Source organism: Loxodonta africana, chromosome Y, assembly GCF_030014295.1.
Source record: "Loxodonta africana isolate mLoxAfr1 chromosome Y, mLoxAfr1.hap2, whole genome shotgun sequence".
Taxonomy (NCBI): domain Eukaryota; kingdom Metazoa; phylum Chordata; class Mammalia; order Proboscidea; family Elephantidae; genus Loxodonta; species Loxodonta africana.
The window spans coordinates 9,519,525-9,534,507 of record NC_087370.1 but is presented as its reverse complement, the minus strand read 5'-3'; positions in this window follow the sequence as shown (position 1 = coordinate 9,534,507).

Here is a 14,983-nt window from a genome sequence, read left to right as displayed (position 1 = left end):
TTGAAATACACAGGAATCAGATCGGCTACAACTATGGAAAGAGATGATGGAAACCTCGATATTATCAGTCAGAAAAAAGGCAGGGGCCAACTGTGGAACAGACCATCAGTTGCTCATATGCAAATTCAACTTCAAATGGAGGAAAATTAGAACAAGTCCACAAGAGCCAAAGTACAACCTTGAGTACACCCAACCTGAATTTAGAGCTAATCTCAAGAAAGGATTTGATGCTTTGACCACTAATGACTGAAGACCAGATGAGTTGTGGAATGACATCAAGGATATCATACATGAAGAAACCAAGAGGTCATTAAAAAGACGGGAATGAAAGTAAAGACCAAAATGGATATCAAAAGAGGCTTTGAATCTTGCCCTTGAATGTGGAGTAACTAAGGCAAAAGAAATAAATGATGAAGTAAAAGAACTGAACAGAAGATTTCAAAGGGCAGCTTGAAAAAACAAAGTATTATAATGACATGTGCAAAGAGCTGGAGATAGGAAACCAAAATGCAAGGACACACTCAGTATTTCTCAAGCTGAAAGAACTGAAGAAAAAATTCAAGCCTCAAGTTTCAATACTGAAGGATTCTATGGGGAAAATATTAAAAAGCGCAGGAAGTATCAAAATAAGATGGAAGGAATACACAGAGTCATTATGCCAGAAAAACTGGCTGACGTTCAACCATTTCAAGAGGAAGCGTATGATCAGGAAACAATGGTGCTGAAGAAAAAAGTCCAAGTTGCACTGAAGGCACTGGAGAAAAACAAGGCACCAAGAATTGATGGAATATCAATTGAAACACATCAGCAAATGGATGCAGCTCTGAAAGTGCTCACTCATCTATGCCAAGAAATATGGAAGACAGCTTCCTGGCCAACTGACTGGAAGAGATCCATATTTATGTCTATTCCCAAGAAAGGTGATCCAACCAAATGTGGAAATTATAGAACAATATTAATATCAAACGCAAGCAAAATCTTGCGGAAGATCATTAAAAAAATGGCTGTAGCAGTATACCAACAGGAGACTGCCAGAAATTCATGCCAGCTTCAGAAGAGGACATGGAACCAGGGATATCATTGCTGATGTCAGATGGATCCTGGCTGAAAGCAGAGAATACCAGAAGGATGTTTACCTGTGTTTATTGACCATGCAAAGGCATTCGACTTGGTGGATCATAACAAACTATGGATAACATTGTGAAGAATGGGAATTCCAGAACACTTAATCGTGCTTATGAGGAACCTGTACATAGATCAGGAGCAAAGGTGTGCATCAGGGTTGTTTCCTTTCACCATAGTTATTCAATCTGAATGCTGAGCAAATAATCTGAGAGGCTGAAGGGGAATGGGCATCAGGATTGGAGGAAGGCTCATTAACAACCTTTGTTATGCAGATGACACAACTTTGCCTGTTGAAAGTGAAAAGGACTTGAAACACTTATAGATGAAGATCAAAGAACACAGCCTTTAGTATAGATTACATCTCAACATAAAACAGAAATCCTCACAACTGGACCAATAACATGATAAATGGAGAAAATATTGAAGTTGTCAAGGATTTCTTTTTATTTGTATCCACAATCCACACAGGTGGAAGAAGCAGTTAAGAAATCAAGATGCATTGCATTGGGTAAATCTGCTGCAAAAGACCTCTTTAAAGTGTTGAAAAGAGAAGATGTCACCTTGAAGACTAAGGTGCACCTGACCCAAGACATGGTCTTTTCAGTTGCATCATGTGCATGTGAAAGCTGGACAACCGAAGAATTGATGTCTTTGAATTGTGGTGTTGGGGGGGAATATTGAATATACCATGGACTGCCAAAAACAAGAACAAATCTGCCTTGGAAGATGTACAAACAGAATGTTCCTTAGAAGCTAGGATGGTGAGACAGTGTCTTACAAACTTTGGACATGTTACCAGGAAGGATCAATCCCTGGAGAAGGATATTGTGCTAGGTAAATTACAGGCTCAGCATACAAGAGGAAGACCTTCAATGAAGTGGACTGACACAGCAACGGAAACAAAGGGCTCAAGCATGACAACTATTGTGAGCCTGGCACAGGACCAAGCCGTGTTTCATTCAGTGGTACATAGGGTCTCTATGAGTTGGAACTGACTCTGCATCAGGCATCTAACAACAACAACGACAACTGATTTCTTATCTTTTAAAAAAATGTTGGTGTTTACAGCTATATATTTCTTTCTGAATGCTGCTTTTGGTGCATCCTGTCCATTTTTATACATTTTGCTTTTTTTTTTTGGATTTAAGAGTTTTTTGATTCCTCTTTTGATTACTTTCTTGATTTATTGACTGTTTAAAGATGTGTTGTTTAGTTTCTACATATTTGTGTAGTTTAATTTCTGTTATTAATTTCTAAATTCACTCTATTGACTACAGTGAAGATATTTTGTATAAATTCAATCGTCTGAAATTTAGTGAGACTTGCTTTGCATCCTAAAATATCATATTCCCTGGATAATGATCCATGACCTCTGGAAAAGATATATATCATGCTCTTGAGAGGAACACTCCATGTATGTCTGTTAGGTCTAGTTGGTTTATAATGTCATTCGGATCCTGTATTTCTTGTTGGTATTTTTTTCTAGATGTTCTGGTCATTACTGGAGTGCAGCATATTAAACTCTACAACTACTATGGTAGAGTTGTAAATTTCTTCCTTAAATTTTGTCAGGCTTTGCTTTATATATTTGGGGATTTGATGCATATATATTTATAATTCCTCTATTGACCTTTTTAGTCTCTTATAACAGATTTTCACTTGAAGTCTATTTTGTCTGATATTAAAATCATCATGCCAGCCCTATTTTTGTTACTATTTGCATCAAATATTTTATTCCATCATTTGACTTTTAACTTATTTGTGTTTAGGCCTAAGGAGTGTCTTTTGTAGACGGCATATAGCTGGCTCGTGTTTCTTAATTGCTATTATTATTTATATGCAACTCTTTGTCTTTGAATGGAATATATAGAACATTTACATTACCTGTATTTACCAATAAAGAGGACATACTTCAGCCATTTTGACACGTGTGTGTGTGTATGTGTCTTACACCTCTTTGTCCCCTTATTTCCTCTAATGCTGCCAACTTTTGTGTTTTGTGTCTTATTTCCTGGTAAACAGTTTGTGTGTATTTTTTTTTTTTTAGGTGTTTCCTTTGTGGTTACCATGATGGTTAAATTTAATATATTACATTTCAATAACCTGGATTAAATTAATTCCAACTTAACTTTGTTGTTGTTGTTGTTAGGTGTTGTCGAATCAGTTCTGACTCATAGGAACCCTATGTACAAGAAAACAAAACACTGCCCAAAGAGAAGTTTATTGTAGGCTAGAAGTGTGAACTCAGGGCACCGGCTCCAGGGGAAGGCTTTCTCTCTCTATTGGCTCTGGAGGACAATCCTTGTGATGCATCAGTCTTCCCTGGTCTGGGAGCGTCTTAGCACAGGAGCCTCAAGTCCAAAGGACGTGTTTGCGCCCAGCTCATTGGTCCAGTTGTGAGGATTTTTGTTTTCTTTATATTGAGGTGCAGTCCATACTGAAGGCTATGGTCTTTGACTCTATACCTTTACTGTTTCTCCCCTCTCCTATTTATGTTGTTGTTATCACCAGCTACATAAATTCATACATCATATGCCTGGTAATATACACTTATACCAAATTTAAACATTTGTCCTTATAAAGCATGAGAGACATAACCAGTATAATTACCATGCAAAACTACCTCAAACCTTTTCTTATACTTGCCCCTGAAATTATCTCTAATTGGGATCTCTTTTTCCCTTTGAACAGCTTGGAGTCCTGTCTAGTGTCCTTTCTTTTTCATCTGAAAAATTCCCTTTACAATCCTCCGTATGGGTCTAGTCAGTTTTTTCTTTCTGCTTTTGAGATTCTTTCTTTGTCTTTACTTTTCCAAGAGCTTAATTATAATGTGTCTTCCTGTGGATTTTGGGTTTATTCTACTTGAATTTTGTTGAGTTTCTTGAATTTGTAAGTTTATGTTTTTCAGCAGATTAAAAAATTCTGCCATTTCTGAAATATTCTTTCTGTCTCTTTCTCTCTCTCATTTTTTCCCAGGATTTCTGTCTTACTCTGCTAACGTTGCTGTAACAGAAATACCAACGTGGGTGACTTTAAAGAACAGAAATTTATTTTCTCACTCTCCTACAGGCTACAAGTCCAAATCAGAGTCTCAGGATTGTCAATTGATTCTGTGAGGCTTTCTTCTAGTTTCTGGAGCCTGCTGATAATCCTTAGCATTACTTTGCTTGTAGAGAAATCTCACTTGTTCATTTCTCTTTTCTTACGTGTGTGTTTTGGTGAGTCTTTTTATAATTTAGAAATAATTACCACTCTACATATGTATGACCTCCAGTTTTTGACTGATTATATTACATTGGATTGCATTATGGAAAGTAGTCCGGTCTACTGAAGACAAACTGATTAATTACATGTAACTATAAAAGTCCCTGGATGGGAAAAACAGCTAGCACTCAGCTACTAATTGAAAGATTGGCAGTTTGACTCAATCCAGCAGCACCATGGAATAAAGGCCTGGTGATCTGCCACCATAAAATTACAGCCAAGAAAACTCTATGGGGCTCTGTTTTATTCTGTAACACATGTAGTTGCCATCAGGGGATGGCAAGTTTGCCTTGGTCTCAGCAACTGCTCCATGACAGCAACTAGATTAGTATTTGGGCAAAAACCTAGGAACTATAACCTAGCCAAGTTGAACATAAACTAAACCATCATGATTACCTCTTGTCAACTTAGTGTACATAGACATCCTTTTATAACATATGTAGTCTCCAAATAAAGACAGTAAAAAAGTCATACTTCTGCCTATGACACAAATAACATGCATAAAACCAAAAGCACATTAACCAAATTTATATCTTATGTTTTGTGATAAATAGTGGAATAATAGAGGAAAGAAAACAAAGATATTTTAGATAGACAGACAGACAGTTAGACAGATAGACACACAGACATATTTGTAACACAGCAAGAAATACTTTTAAATTACTTTCCTCTTTTCTACAACAGGAGTTATGTATAGCTGTATTCTTCCACTACCCATTCCATAATCTACTCTAATTCCAAAATTTCAGCCTCTGGATTATCTAAATCAAGTATGGGTGTGTTCCATTCCTCTCCTTCTGGAATTGTCATAGTGCATATGTTGGTTCTTCTGATATTTTCAAAGCCAATTCCATTTGGCTTTATCCAATTTCCTTTTTTTTTTTTTTTTTTTTCTTTCTATCTTTTCTCTTCTTTCTTTTGGAATTCAGTTAAGTCCAGACGTTTTCTTCTCTAGCTCATTTTTCTTTCTTCTGCCTATTTTTGTATTCCTTCTTTGAATTTTCCAGTTTAGTTATTTTATTCTTCAATCCCAGTGGCTCTGTTTGTTTCTTTTTTTTAGTGTTTTCTAACTCCTTTTTAAGATTATCATGTTGTTTCATGCTCTCTATAATTTGTTGTTTGTGTGTTCTTTGAATTCTTTGAGTATATTTAAAGTTGCTGAAAGTCCTTTATTTTTTGCATTAACCTAACTTTAGTGGGAGGATTTCAGTTTTTTCCATACTGTTCTTTTAATTAGGCTGTCTCGTTTGCTTTCTTGTATGCCTTATAATTTTCTGTTGATCCTGAGCATTTGAGTAATTTTCTGGAGTCATTGTGACTTTAAGATTCTTCTCTTTTCTTTTTTTTTTCCTATTTTATTCTTCCCCTCTCCCTCTAAATTTCACTAAGGAGAGCTATGGCCTCGTGTTTTTCCAGTACCTACTCAGTACTTCTTCAAATTTTCTGTGTAAAGTGTATATCTCCAAAGCCCTGCAGTGGGGTCCTTTCTCTCTGGGCTGGCTACAGTCAGGTGTTCTGGATTTCTTCTTCCTTAATTGATATAAGTCTCCAACTTGAATTCAAAGCCCCCACATAGACACTAAAGGAGTCCTAGTGGTGCAGTGGTTAAAGCACATAGCTACTAACAAAAAGGTCAATGGTTTGAACTCACCAGCCACTCTGCAGGAGGAAGATGTGGTGGTTTGCTTCCATAAAGATTACAGCCTTGGAAACCCTAAAGGGCAGTTCTACTCCATCCTACAGAGTATCCATGAGTCAAAATCAACTTGACAACAATGGGTTTACACAGACCTACAACCTTTTCACATGCATAATATCTGAATAAAGACAATTATAAAGTCATACCTGCACCTAACGTGATACAACTAAAACAGTACAACTGATAACATGCTAGCCCTGTTTACATCTTATATTTTATAACTGAAGAAAACAAAAATACTTGATGCATACACATGAGGAAGAAGTACTCATAACAATTACAGTCCACATTTCTGTAACTGGTCAGGTGGCCATAACCGGTATTTAGAATTATCTTCTTCTGCCACACATTCTGTGTTCCCTTTGTCCTTAGCAAGCACCTCAGCTGGCTGTAGTTCTTTGCCTGGTGGGTGACCCAAACCTTCACTCCTGAAGGATCTGGGATGTTTTGGTAGTCGTGTTGCAATTGGGATGCTGTAGTTTCCCATTGACTTTAATTACAGGGCATGGTAGTAATAAGAGATGCCCAGTGGGATCTCCTGCATTCTAGACATGATCTTCTTTGCCTCCATTATGTAGTGTCAATCCAATTTCCTCTCATTAATCAGGATCATAAGGTTTTCACTGGCTAATGCTTTTCAGAAGTAGACTATCAGGCCCTTCTTCCTAGCCTGTCTTAGTCTGGAAGCTCAGCTGAAATCTGTCCTCCATGTGTGACCCTGCTGGTGTCTGAATACCGGTGGCATAGCTTCCAGCATCACAGCAACACACAAGCCCCCGTGGTACAACAAACTGACATACATGTGATGAAAAACAAGGCTCCAGGAATTGACGGAACATCAACTGAGATGTTTCAACAAACAGATGCAGAGCTGGAGGTGCTCGCTCATCCATGCCAAGAAATATGGAAGACAGCTTCCTGGCCAAATGACTGGAAGAGATCCATATTTATGCCTTTTGCCAGAAAGGTGATCCAACTGAATGTGGAAATTATCAAACAATATCATTAATATCACATGCAAGCAAAATCTTGCTGAAGATCATTCAAAAACGGCTGCAGCAGTATATTGACAGAGAGCTGCCAGAAATTCAGGCCAGTTTCAGAAGAGGACGTGTAACCAGGGAGATCATTGCTGATGTCAGATGGATCCTGGCTGAAAGCAGAGATTACCAGAAGGATGTTTATCTGTGTTTTATTGACTAAGCAAAGGCATTCGACTGTGTGGATCATAAAAAATTATGAATAACATTGTGGAGAATGGGACTTCCAGAGCACTTAATTGTGCTCATGAGGAACCTTTACATAGATCAAAAGGCACTTTTTCGGACAGAACAAGGGGATATGGATTGGTTTAAAGTCAGAAAAGGTATGCATCAGGGTTGTATTCTTTCACCATACCTTTTCAATCTGTATGCTGAGCAAATAATACGAGAAGCTGGACTATATGGAGAAGAACGGGCATCAGGATTGGAGAAAGACTCATTAACAACCTGGATTATGCAGATGACACAACCTTGCTTGCTGAAAGTGAAGAGGACTTGAAGCACTTACTAATGAAGATCAAAGACCACAGCCTTCAGTATGGATTGCACCTCAACATAAAAAAGACAAAAATCCTCACAACTGGACCAATGAGCAACATCTTGATAAACGGAGAAAAGACTGAAGTTGTCAAGGATTTCATTTTACCTGGATCCACGATCAACGGTCATGGAAGCAGCAGTCGAGAGATCAAACAATGCATTGCATTGGGTAAACCTGCTGCAAAGGACCTCTTTAAAGTGTTGAAGAGCAAAGATGTCACCTTGAAGACTAAGGTGCGCCTTACCCAAGCCATGGTATTTTCAGTTGCATCATACGCATGTGAAAGCTGGACAATAAGGAAGACCAAAGAAGAATTGATGCCTTTGAATTGTGATGTTGGTGAAGAATATGGAATACACCACGGACTGCCAAAAGACCAAAACAAACAAATCTGTCTTAGCAGAAGTACAACCAGGATGCTCCTTAGAAGCAAGGATGGGAAGGCTGCATCTTACATACTTTGGACATGATGTCAGGAGGGATCAGTCCCTGGAGAAGGACATCATGCTTGGCAGAGTACAGGGTCAGCGGAAAAGAGGAAGACCCTCAACAGGGTGGATTGACACAGTAACTGCAACGATGGGCTCAAGCACAACAATGATTGTGAGGATGGTGCAGGACCAGGCAGTGTTTCGTTCCATTGTGCATAGGGTCGCTATGAGTCGGAACCAACTCGATGGCACCTAATGACAACAATAACAACAACAACAACACAGTCACGTTGTCGGCACAGGCTGATTCTTCAGCAGTAAATCCACAGGAACAATATATAGCTCGTAAAATCACATTGTGCACCCAGGCTGATTCTTGAGCGGTTAACCCTGAACCTAGTGTCATTCACTGTAGTACCCCATCTCGTGTAGTAAATCTCTGGAAAGCCTAAAGCGCACACAGTAGCACTGTGGGTCCAGTATAATTCTCTAGAAATGAATCACTGGGAATAGGCTGTAGCTGATACAGTTATACTGTAGATCCAAAATGAATATCCAGGAGTAAGAACCTGAGCACAGGTTGTAAATGGTACGGTGATCTGAATAAGTTTTTATCAGTTAAGCCCTGAACACAAGGTGTAGCAGTCACCCTGAATTCAAGTCACACATTGGACTTAGGCTTCATCTCTACCAGAAAATCATTGGGCATACTCTGTAGTGGAGAAACTGTGCAACCAAACTGATTCTCCAGCAGTGAAATCTAGAATACAGCCAGAAACTAACACTGTTACAGTTGACTCAAACTAAGTTCTAGTATTAAAGTACTGAAAACAGCCTAAGGGTGAGATGGTCAGACTGGTTATCAAGGCTTATTCTCCAGCAGTTTTAGATTCAAGTTATAGCTGATACAGCTAGATCGTAGAGGAAGTACGAATGACCGGTATTAAAAATATGCACACAGATGGGCAGGACCAAGATGGCTGATTGGCAGAAGCTTCTGCTGATCCTTGCATCAAAGATTCGAGAAAACAAGTGAATTGATTACATACATGACAACCTACAAACCCTGACTATCAAACACAGAACTAAGGAATTGAGCTGAGTGACAGGGGAGTGAGAAACTGCATGGGGAAGCAGTGACCAGTTCCTGAGCCCCATGTGATGTGCCCCAGCCCTGAGCCCTTGTGGTGCTTTGATGGCAGAGCAGCGGGACTGATTGTGGCTTCCTGAGACAAAGGAAGCATGGGATGCAGCTCTAACCCCCTGGGACAATCTCAGCAGGGACCCAGCCAGCACCCGCAGGCTACACACCGACGTGGCTGACAGGGGAAAGAGGGACAGCGCAGAAGCAGCAACTGGTTCCAGAGCCTGGTGTGCAGCACCCCAACCCTGATCCCTTGGTGCTGGGCTTTGGACCAAGTGCGATGGGGCTGATAGTGGCTTCCAGAGACAAGGCAAGCATGGGACGCAGCCCTGATACTCAGGGCAATCATCACAGGGATACAGCCAGCACACACAGGCTACAAACCAACCTGAGTGACAGAGGACCAAGAGACCGCATCGCAACAGCCACCTAGCCCTGATCCCTTGGTGCTGGGCTTTGGAGAGAGTGCGGCAGGGCTGATGGTGGCTTCCTGAGACAAGGCAAGCATGGGGAGCAGCCCTAACCCCCTGGGGCAATCTTGGCAGAGACCCAGCCAGCTCATACAGGCTACACACCCTACTTGGAATCTCAGATAAAAATCCCTCACCAAACAATATAAGTGATTTTGTCTATTTTACCACTGCTATTCTCACCTAACTATATGATCCCTCCCCTCCCTGCCCCAGCTGGCTTCATGAACATTGGAATTCTCTGGGGCAGAGAGAGAAGTGCTTTGAGTTTTTTGTTTTTTTTCTCTAGCCCATTCTGCTGACCTGGAGAAAGCAGCAATTAACAATCAGAGCAAGAATCTTTTCCTGACTTCCCTAAACTGGAATAACAGTAGAACCAGCTACATTCAGGCATAATAGATCCACAGTCTTTGGCTTTCACCCCTACAGGGAACCAGGTGGCTATTACAATGCAAAGACAATTCTGTTAGAGATCTGTCTGTAACTGTTTTAGCTGAGCAGTGGAGAGGCAAGTTTTGGAGGTCTGATACCACTCTACCTATTAAACAGAGACCTCACTGATACATAGCAAGGAACTGAGGGCTGAGGCTCCATCCACATCACCTAGCCAACTGCTAAAGGGGTCTGAGGATAGTGACACCTACCAATCTTTACAGGTACAAGCACTGGGTACCTAAGGTACAGCTGCAGATCCCACCCACCAGAGCACTCTAGAGAACAGAAATGTTCCTTCATCACTGACACTTGGGGGAAGGCTGTCAACACCCTGCCCTCCTCAGAGTGTGACCCCATGCCAGTACTAGAAACCGATGCATAGAACCATCACCACTACTCCTGTAAGATAGTAGGGGAGAGCCTACACCACACACTAGGTGATGTACAGTCAGGACTCCTGAGCTGATTCTATTCACAAATAGTGAATGGACTCATAGGCTCATATACCTGGTAATAGCTCAAACCAGCTTTTAAGAGGACATAAGTGATTCAAAGGCAACAACTATCAAGTTAGCACAGTCTAGTAGCCCATCTAGGTGTATTGAAACAAAACAAAACAAGAAGATAAGGCTGTGAGCAAATATAAAATAAAAGCATTACAATAACTTATAGATGGCTCAGAGACAGCAATCAATATCAAATCACATAAAGAAGCAGACCATGATTGCTTGTACAAACCACCAAGTCAGAGAATCAAAACCTTTCTCAGATGAAGATACATTCCTGGAATTGCCGGATGTAGAATATAAAAAACTAATATACGGAATGCTTCAAGACATCAGGGATGACCTCAGAAATGATCTAAGGCAATGTACGGAAAAAAACAAGCAACACACAGATAAAGCAGCTGAAGAAATAAAAAAGATTAGTCAGGAACATAGTGAAAAATTTAATAAGCTGCAAAAATCCACAGAGAGACAGCATTCAAAAATTCAAAAGATTAACAATAAAATTACAGAATTAGACAACTCAATAGAAAGCCAGAGGAGCAGACTTGAGGAATTGGAATGCAGAACTGGGGAGATGGAGGATAAGGCAATTGGCACCAAAATATTTGAAGAAAAATCAGATCAAAGAATTAAAAAAAAAATGAAGAAACCTTAAGAGTCATGTGGGAATAACTTGTGTGTGATTGGAATTCCAGAACAGGGAGGGATAACAGAAAATACAAAAAGAATAGTTGAAGACCTGTTGACAGAAAACTTCCCTGGCATCATGAAGATGAAAGGATATCCATCCAAGATGCTCATCAAACCCCATACGAGGTATATCCCAAAAGAAAATTACCAAGATATATTATCATCAAACTTGCCAAAACCAGAGATAAAAAGAAAATTTTAAAAGCAGCCAGGGACAAAGGAAAAGTCACATACAAAGGAGAATCAATACGTTTGGACTACTCAGAGAAACCACACAGGCAAGAAGGCAAAGGGATGACATATATAGAGCACTGAAGGATAAAAATGGCCAGCCAAGAATCATATATCCAGCAAAACTCTCTCTCAAATATGAAGGTGAAATTAAGTCTTTTACAGATAAACATAAGCTTAGAGAATTTGCAAAAACCAAACCAAAGCTACAAGAATTACTAAAGGAAATTCTTTGGTCAGAAAAATCAATAATATCAGATATCGACACAACAAAAGGACACAGAACAGAACATCCTGATATCAACTCAGATAGGGAAATCACAAAAACAAAATAAGATTAATTTTAAAAATGCTCAAAACAGGGAATCATTGATGTCATCATGTAAAAGATTACAATAATCACAAAAGAGGGACTAAATACAGGAGGAAGATATTCCATATGGAGAGGAAATCAAGGCAATGTAGGGTGATACAAGTTAGGTTTTACTTAGAAAAATGGGGTTAAATATTAAGGTAACAAAGAGGTCTAACAATTCCATACGTCATAATAAAAATCAAGGTAAACACAATGACTCAGCAAAAATAAATTCAACTATAATGAAAATAAGGAACACACAATTTACAAAGAAAAACTTCTCAGCACAAAAAAATAAGTGGAAAAATAAAATTGTCAACAACACACAAAAAAGGCATCAAAATAACAGCACTAAACTCATACTTATCTATAATTACACTGAATGTAAATGGACTAAATGTGCCAATAAAGAGACTGAAAGTTGCAGATTGGATTAAAAAAAGCATAATCCAGGTATATGCTGCCTATAAGAGACACACCTTATAATTAGAGACACAAACAAACTAAAACCTAAAGGATGGAAAAAATACATCAAGCAAACAACAATCAAAAAAGAAAAGGAGTACCAATATCAATTTCTGACAAAATAGACTTTAGAGTTAAATCCACCATGAAGGATGAAGAAGAACACTATATAATGATTAAAGGGACAATTTACCAGGAAGGTATAACCATATAAAATATTTATGACCCAACACTATCAGCATTGAGAAGTGAGATAGACACCTCCACAATTATAGCAGGAGACTTCAACACACCACTTTTGATGAAGGACAGGACATCCAGCAAGAAGCTCAATAAAGACACAGAAGATCTGATTGCCACAGTCAACCAGCTTGACCTCATAGGCTTATACAGAACACTCAACTCAACAGCTGCAAAGTATACTTTTTTTTCTAGTGCACATGGAATATTCTTTAGAATAGACCACGTATTAGGGCATCAGTCAATAACATGCAACATTCTCTAGAATAGACCACATATTAGGCCATCAATCAATAGCATATTAGGCCATCAATGAATAACAGAAAAACCAGGGAAAAGAGATCGAACACTTGGAAACTAAACAATACCCTGCTCAAAAAAGACTGGATTATAGAAGACATTAAGGATGGAAGAAAGAAATTCATGGAATCCAATGAGAATGAAATCACATCCTATAAGAAACTTTGGGACACAGCGAAAGCAGTGCTCAGAGGTCAATTTATATCGATAAATGCACACATACAAAAAGAAGAAAAGGCCAAAATCAAAGAACTGTCCCTACAACTTGAACAAATAGAAAGAGAACAACAAAAGACACCATCAGGTACCAGAAGAAAAAAGAAAAATCAGAGCAGAATTAAAAGAATTAGAGAACAGAAAAATAATTGAAGGAGTTAACAAGACCAAAAGCTGGTTCTCTGAAGAAAATTAACAAAATTGATAAACTATTGGCCAGACAGACTAAAGAAATACAGGAAACCAAATGAATAACCCGAATAAGAAACGAGATGGGCCACATCACAACAGACCAAAATGAAATTAAAAGAATCATATCAGATTACTACGAAAAATTGTACTTTAACAAATTTGAAAACCAACATGAAATGGGTGAATTCCTAGAAACACACGGCCTAACTAAACTAACACAAACAGAAGTAGAACTAAATAGACTGATAACAAAAAGAGATTGAATAGGCAATTAAAAAAAAAAAAAAAAAAACTCTCAACAAAATAAAAAGCCCTGGCCCTAATGGCTTTGCTGCAGAGTTCTACCAAACTTTCAGAGAAGAGTTAACACTACTACTACTAAAGGTATTTCAAAGTATAGAAAAAGATGGAATACTCTGTAATGCATTCTATGAATCCAGCATATCCCTGATACCCAAACCAGGTAAAGACAGCACAAAAAAAGGAAATTACAGACCTATATCCATCATGAACTTACATGCAAAAATCCTCAACAAAATTCTAGCCAATAGAATTCAACAACATATCAAAAAAATAATTCACCATGACCAAGTGGGATTTATACCGGGTATGCAGGGATGGTTCAACATCAGAAAAAAAATTAATATAATCAACCTTATAAATAAAACAAAGGACAAGAACCACATGATTTTATCGATTGATGCAGAAAAGGCATTTGACAAAGTCCAACACCCTTTCATGAGAAAAACTCTCAGCAAAATAGGAATAGAAGGAAAATTTCTCACACGATAAAGGGCATTTATACAAAGCCAACAGCCAACATCATCCTTAAGTGAGAGATTCTGAAAGAATTCCTCTTGAGAATGGGAACCAGACAAGGATGCCCCTTATTACCACTCTTATTCAACATTGTGCTGGAGGTCCTAGCCAGAGCAATTAGGCTAGATAAAGAAATAAAGGGCATCCAGATTGGTATGGAAGAAGTAAAGTACATCTATTTGCAGACAACATGATCTTATACACAGAAAACCCTACAGAATCCTCAAAAAAGCTACTGAATCTAATAGAAGAGTTCAGCAGTTTACAAGATAAACATACAAAAATCAGTTGGATTCCCCTACACCAACAAAAAGAACATCAAAGAGGGAATCACCAAATCAATACCATTCACAGTAGCCCACAAAAGATAAAATACTTGGGAATAAATCTAATGAAAGATGTAAAAGACCTACACAAAGAAAACTACAAGGTACTACTGCAAGAAACCAAAAGAGATCTACATATGTGGAAAAACATACCTTGCTCATGGATAGAAAGACTTAACATAGTAAAAATGTCTGTTCTAACCAAAGCGATCTATACATACAATGCAACTCCAATCCAAATTCCAACTACATTTTTTAACGACATGGAGAAACAAATCACCAACTTCATATGGAAGGGAAAGAAGCCCGAGATAAGTAAGGCATTACTGAAAAAGAGGAACAAAGTGGGCTGCCTCACTCTACCTGATTTTAGAACCTATTATACCATAACAGTAGTCAAAACAGCCAGGTGCTGGTAGAAAAACAGACACATAGACCAATGGAACAGAATTGAGAATCCAGATAAAAATCCAACCACATATGAGCAG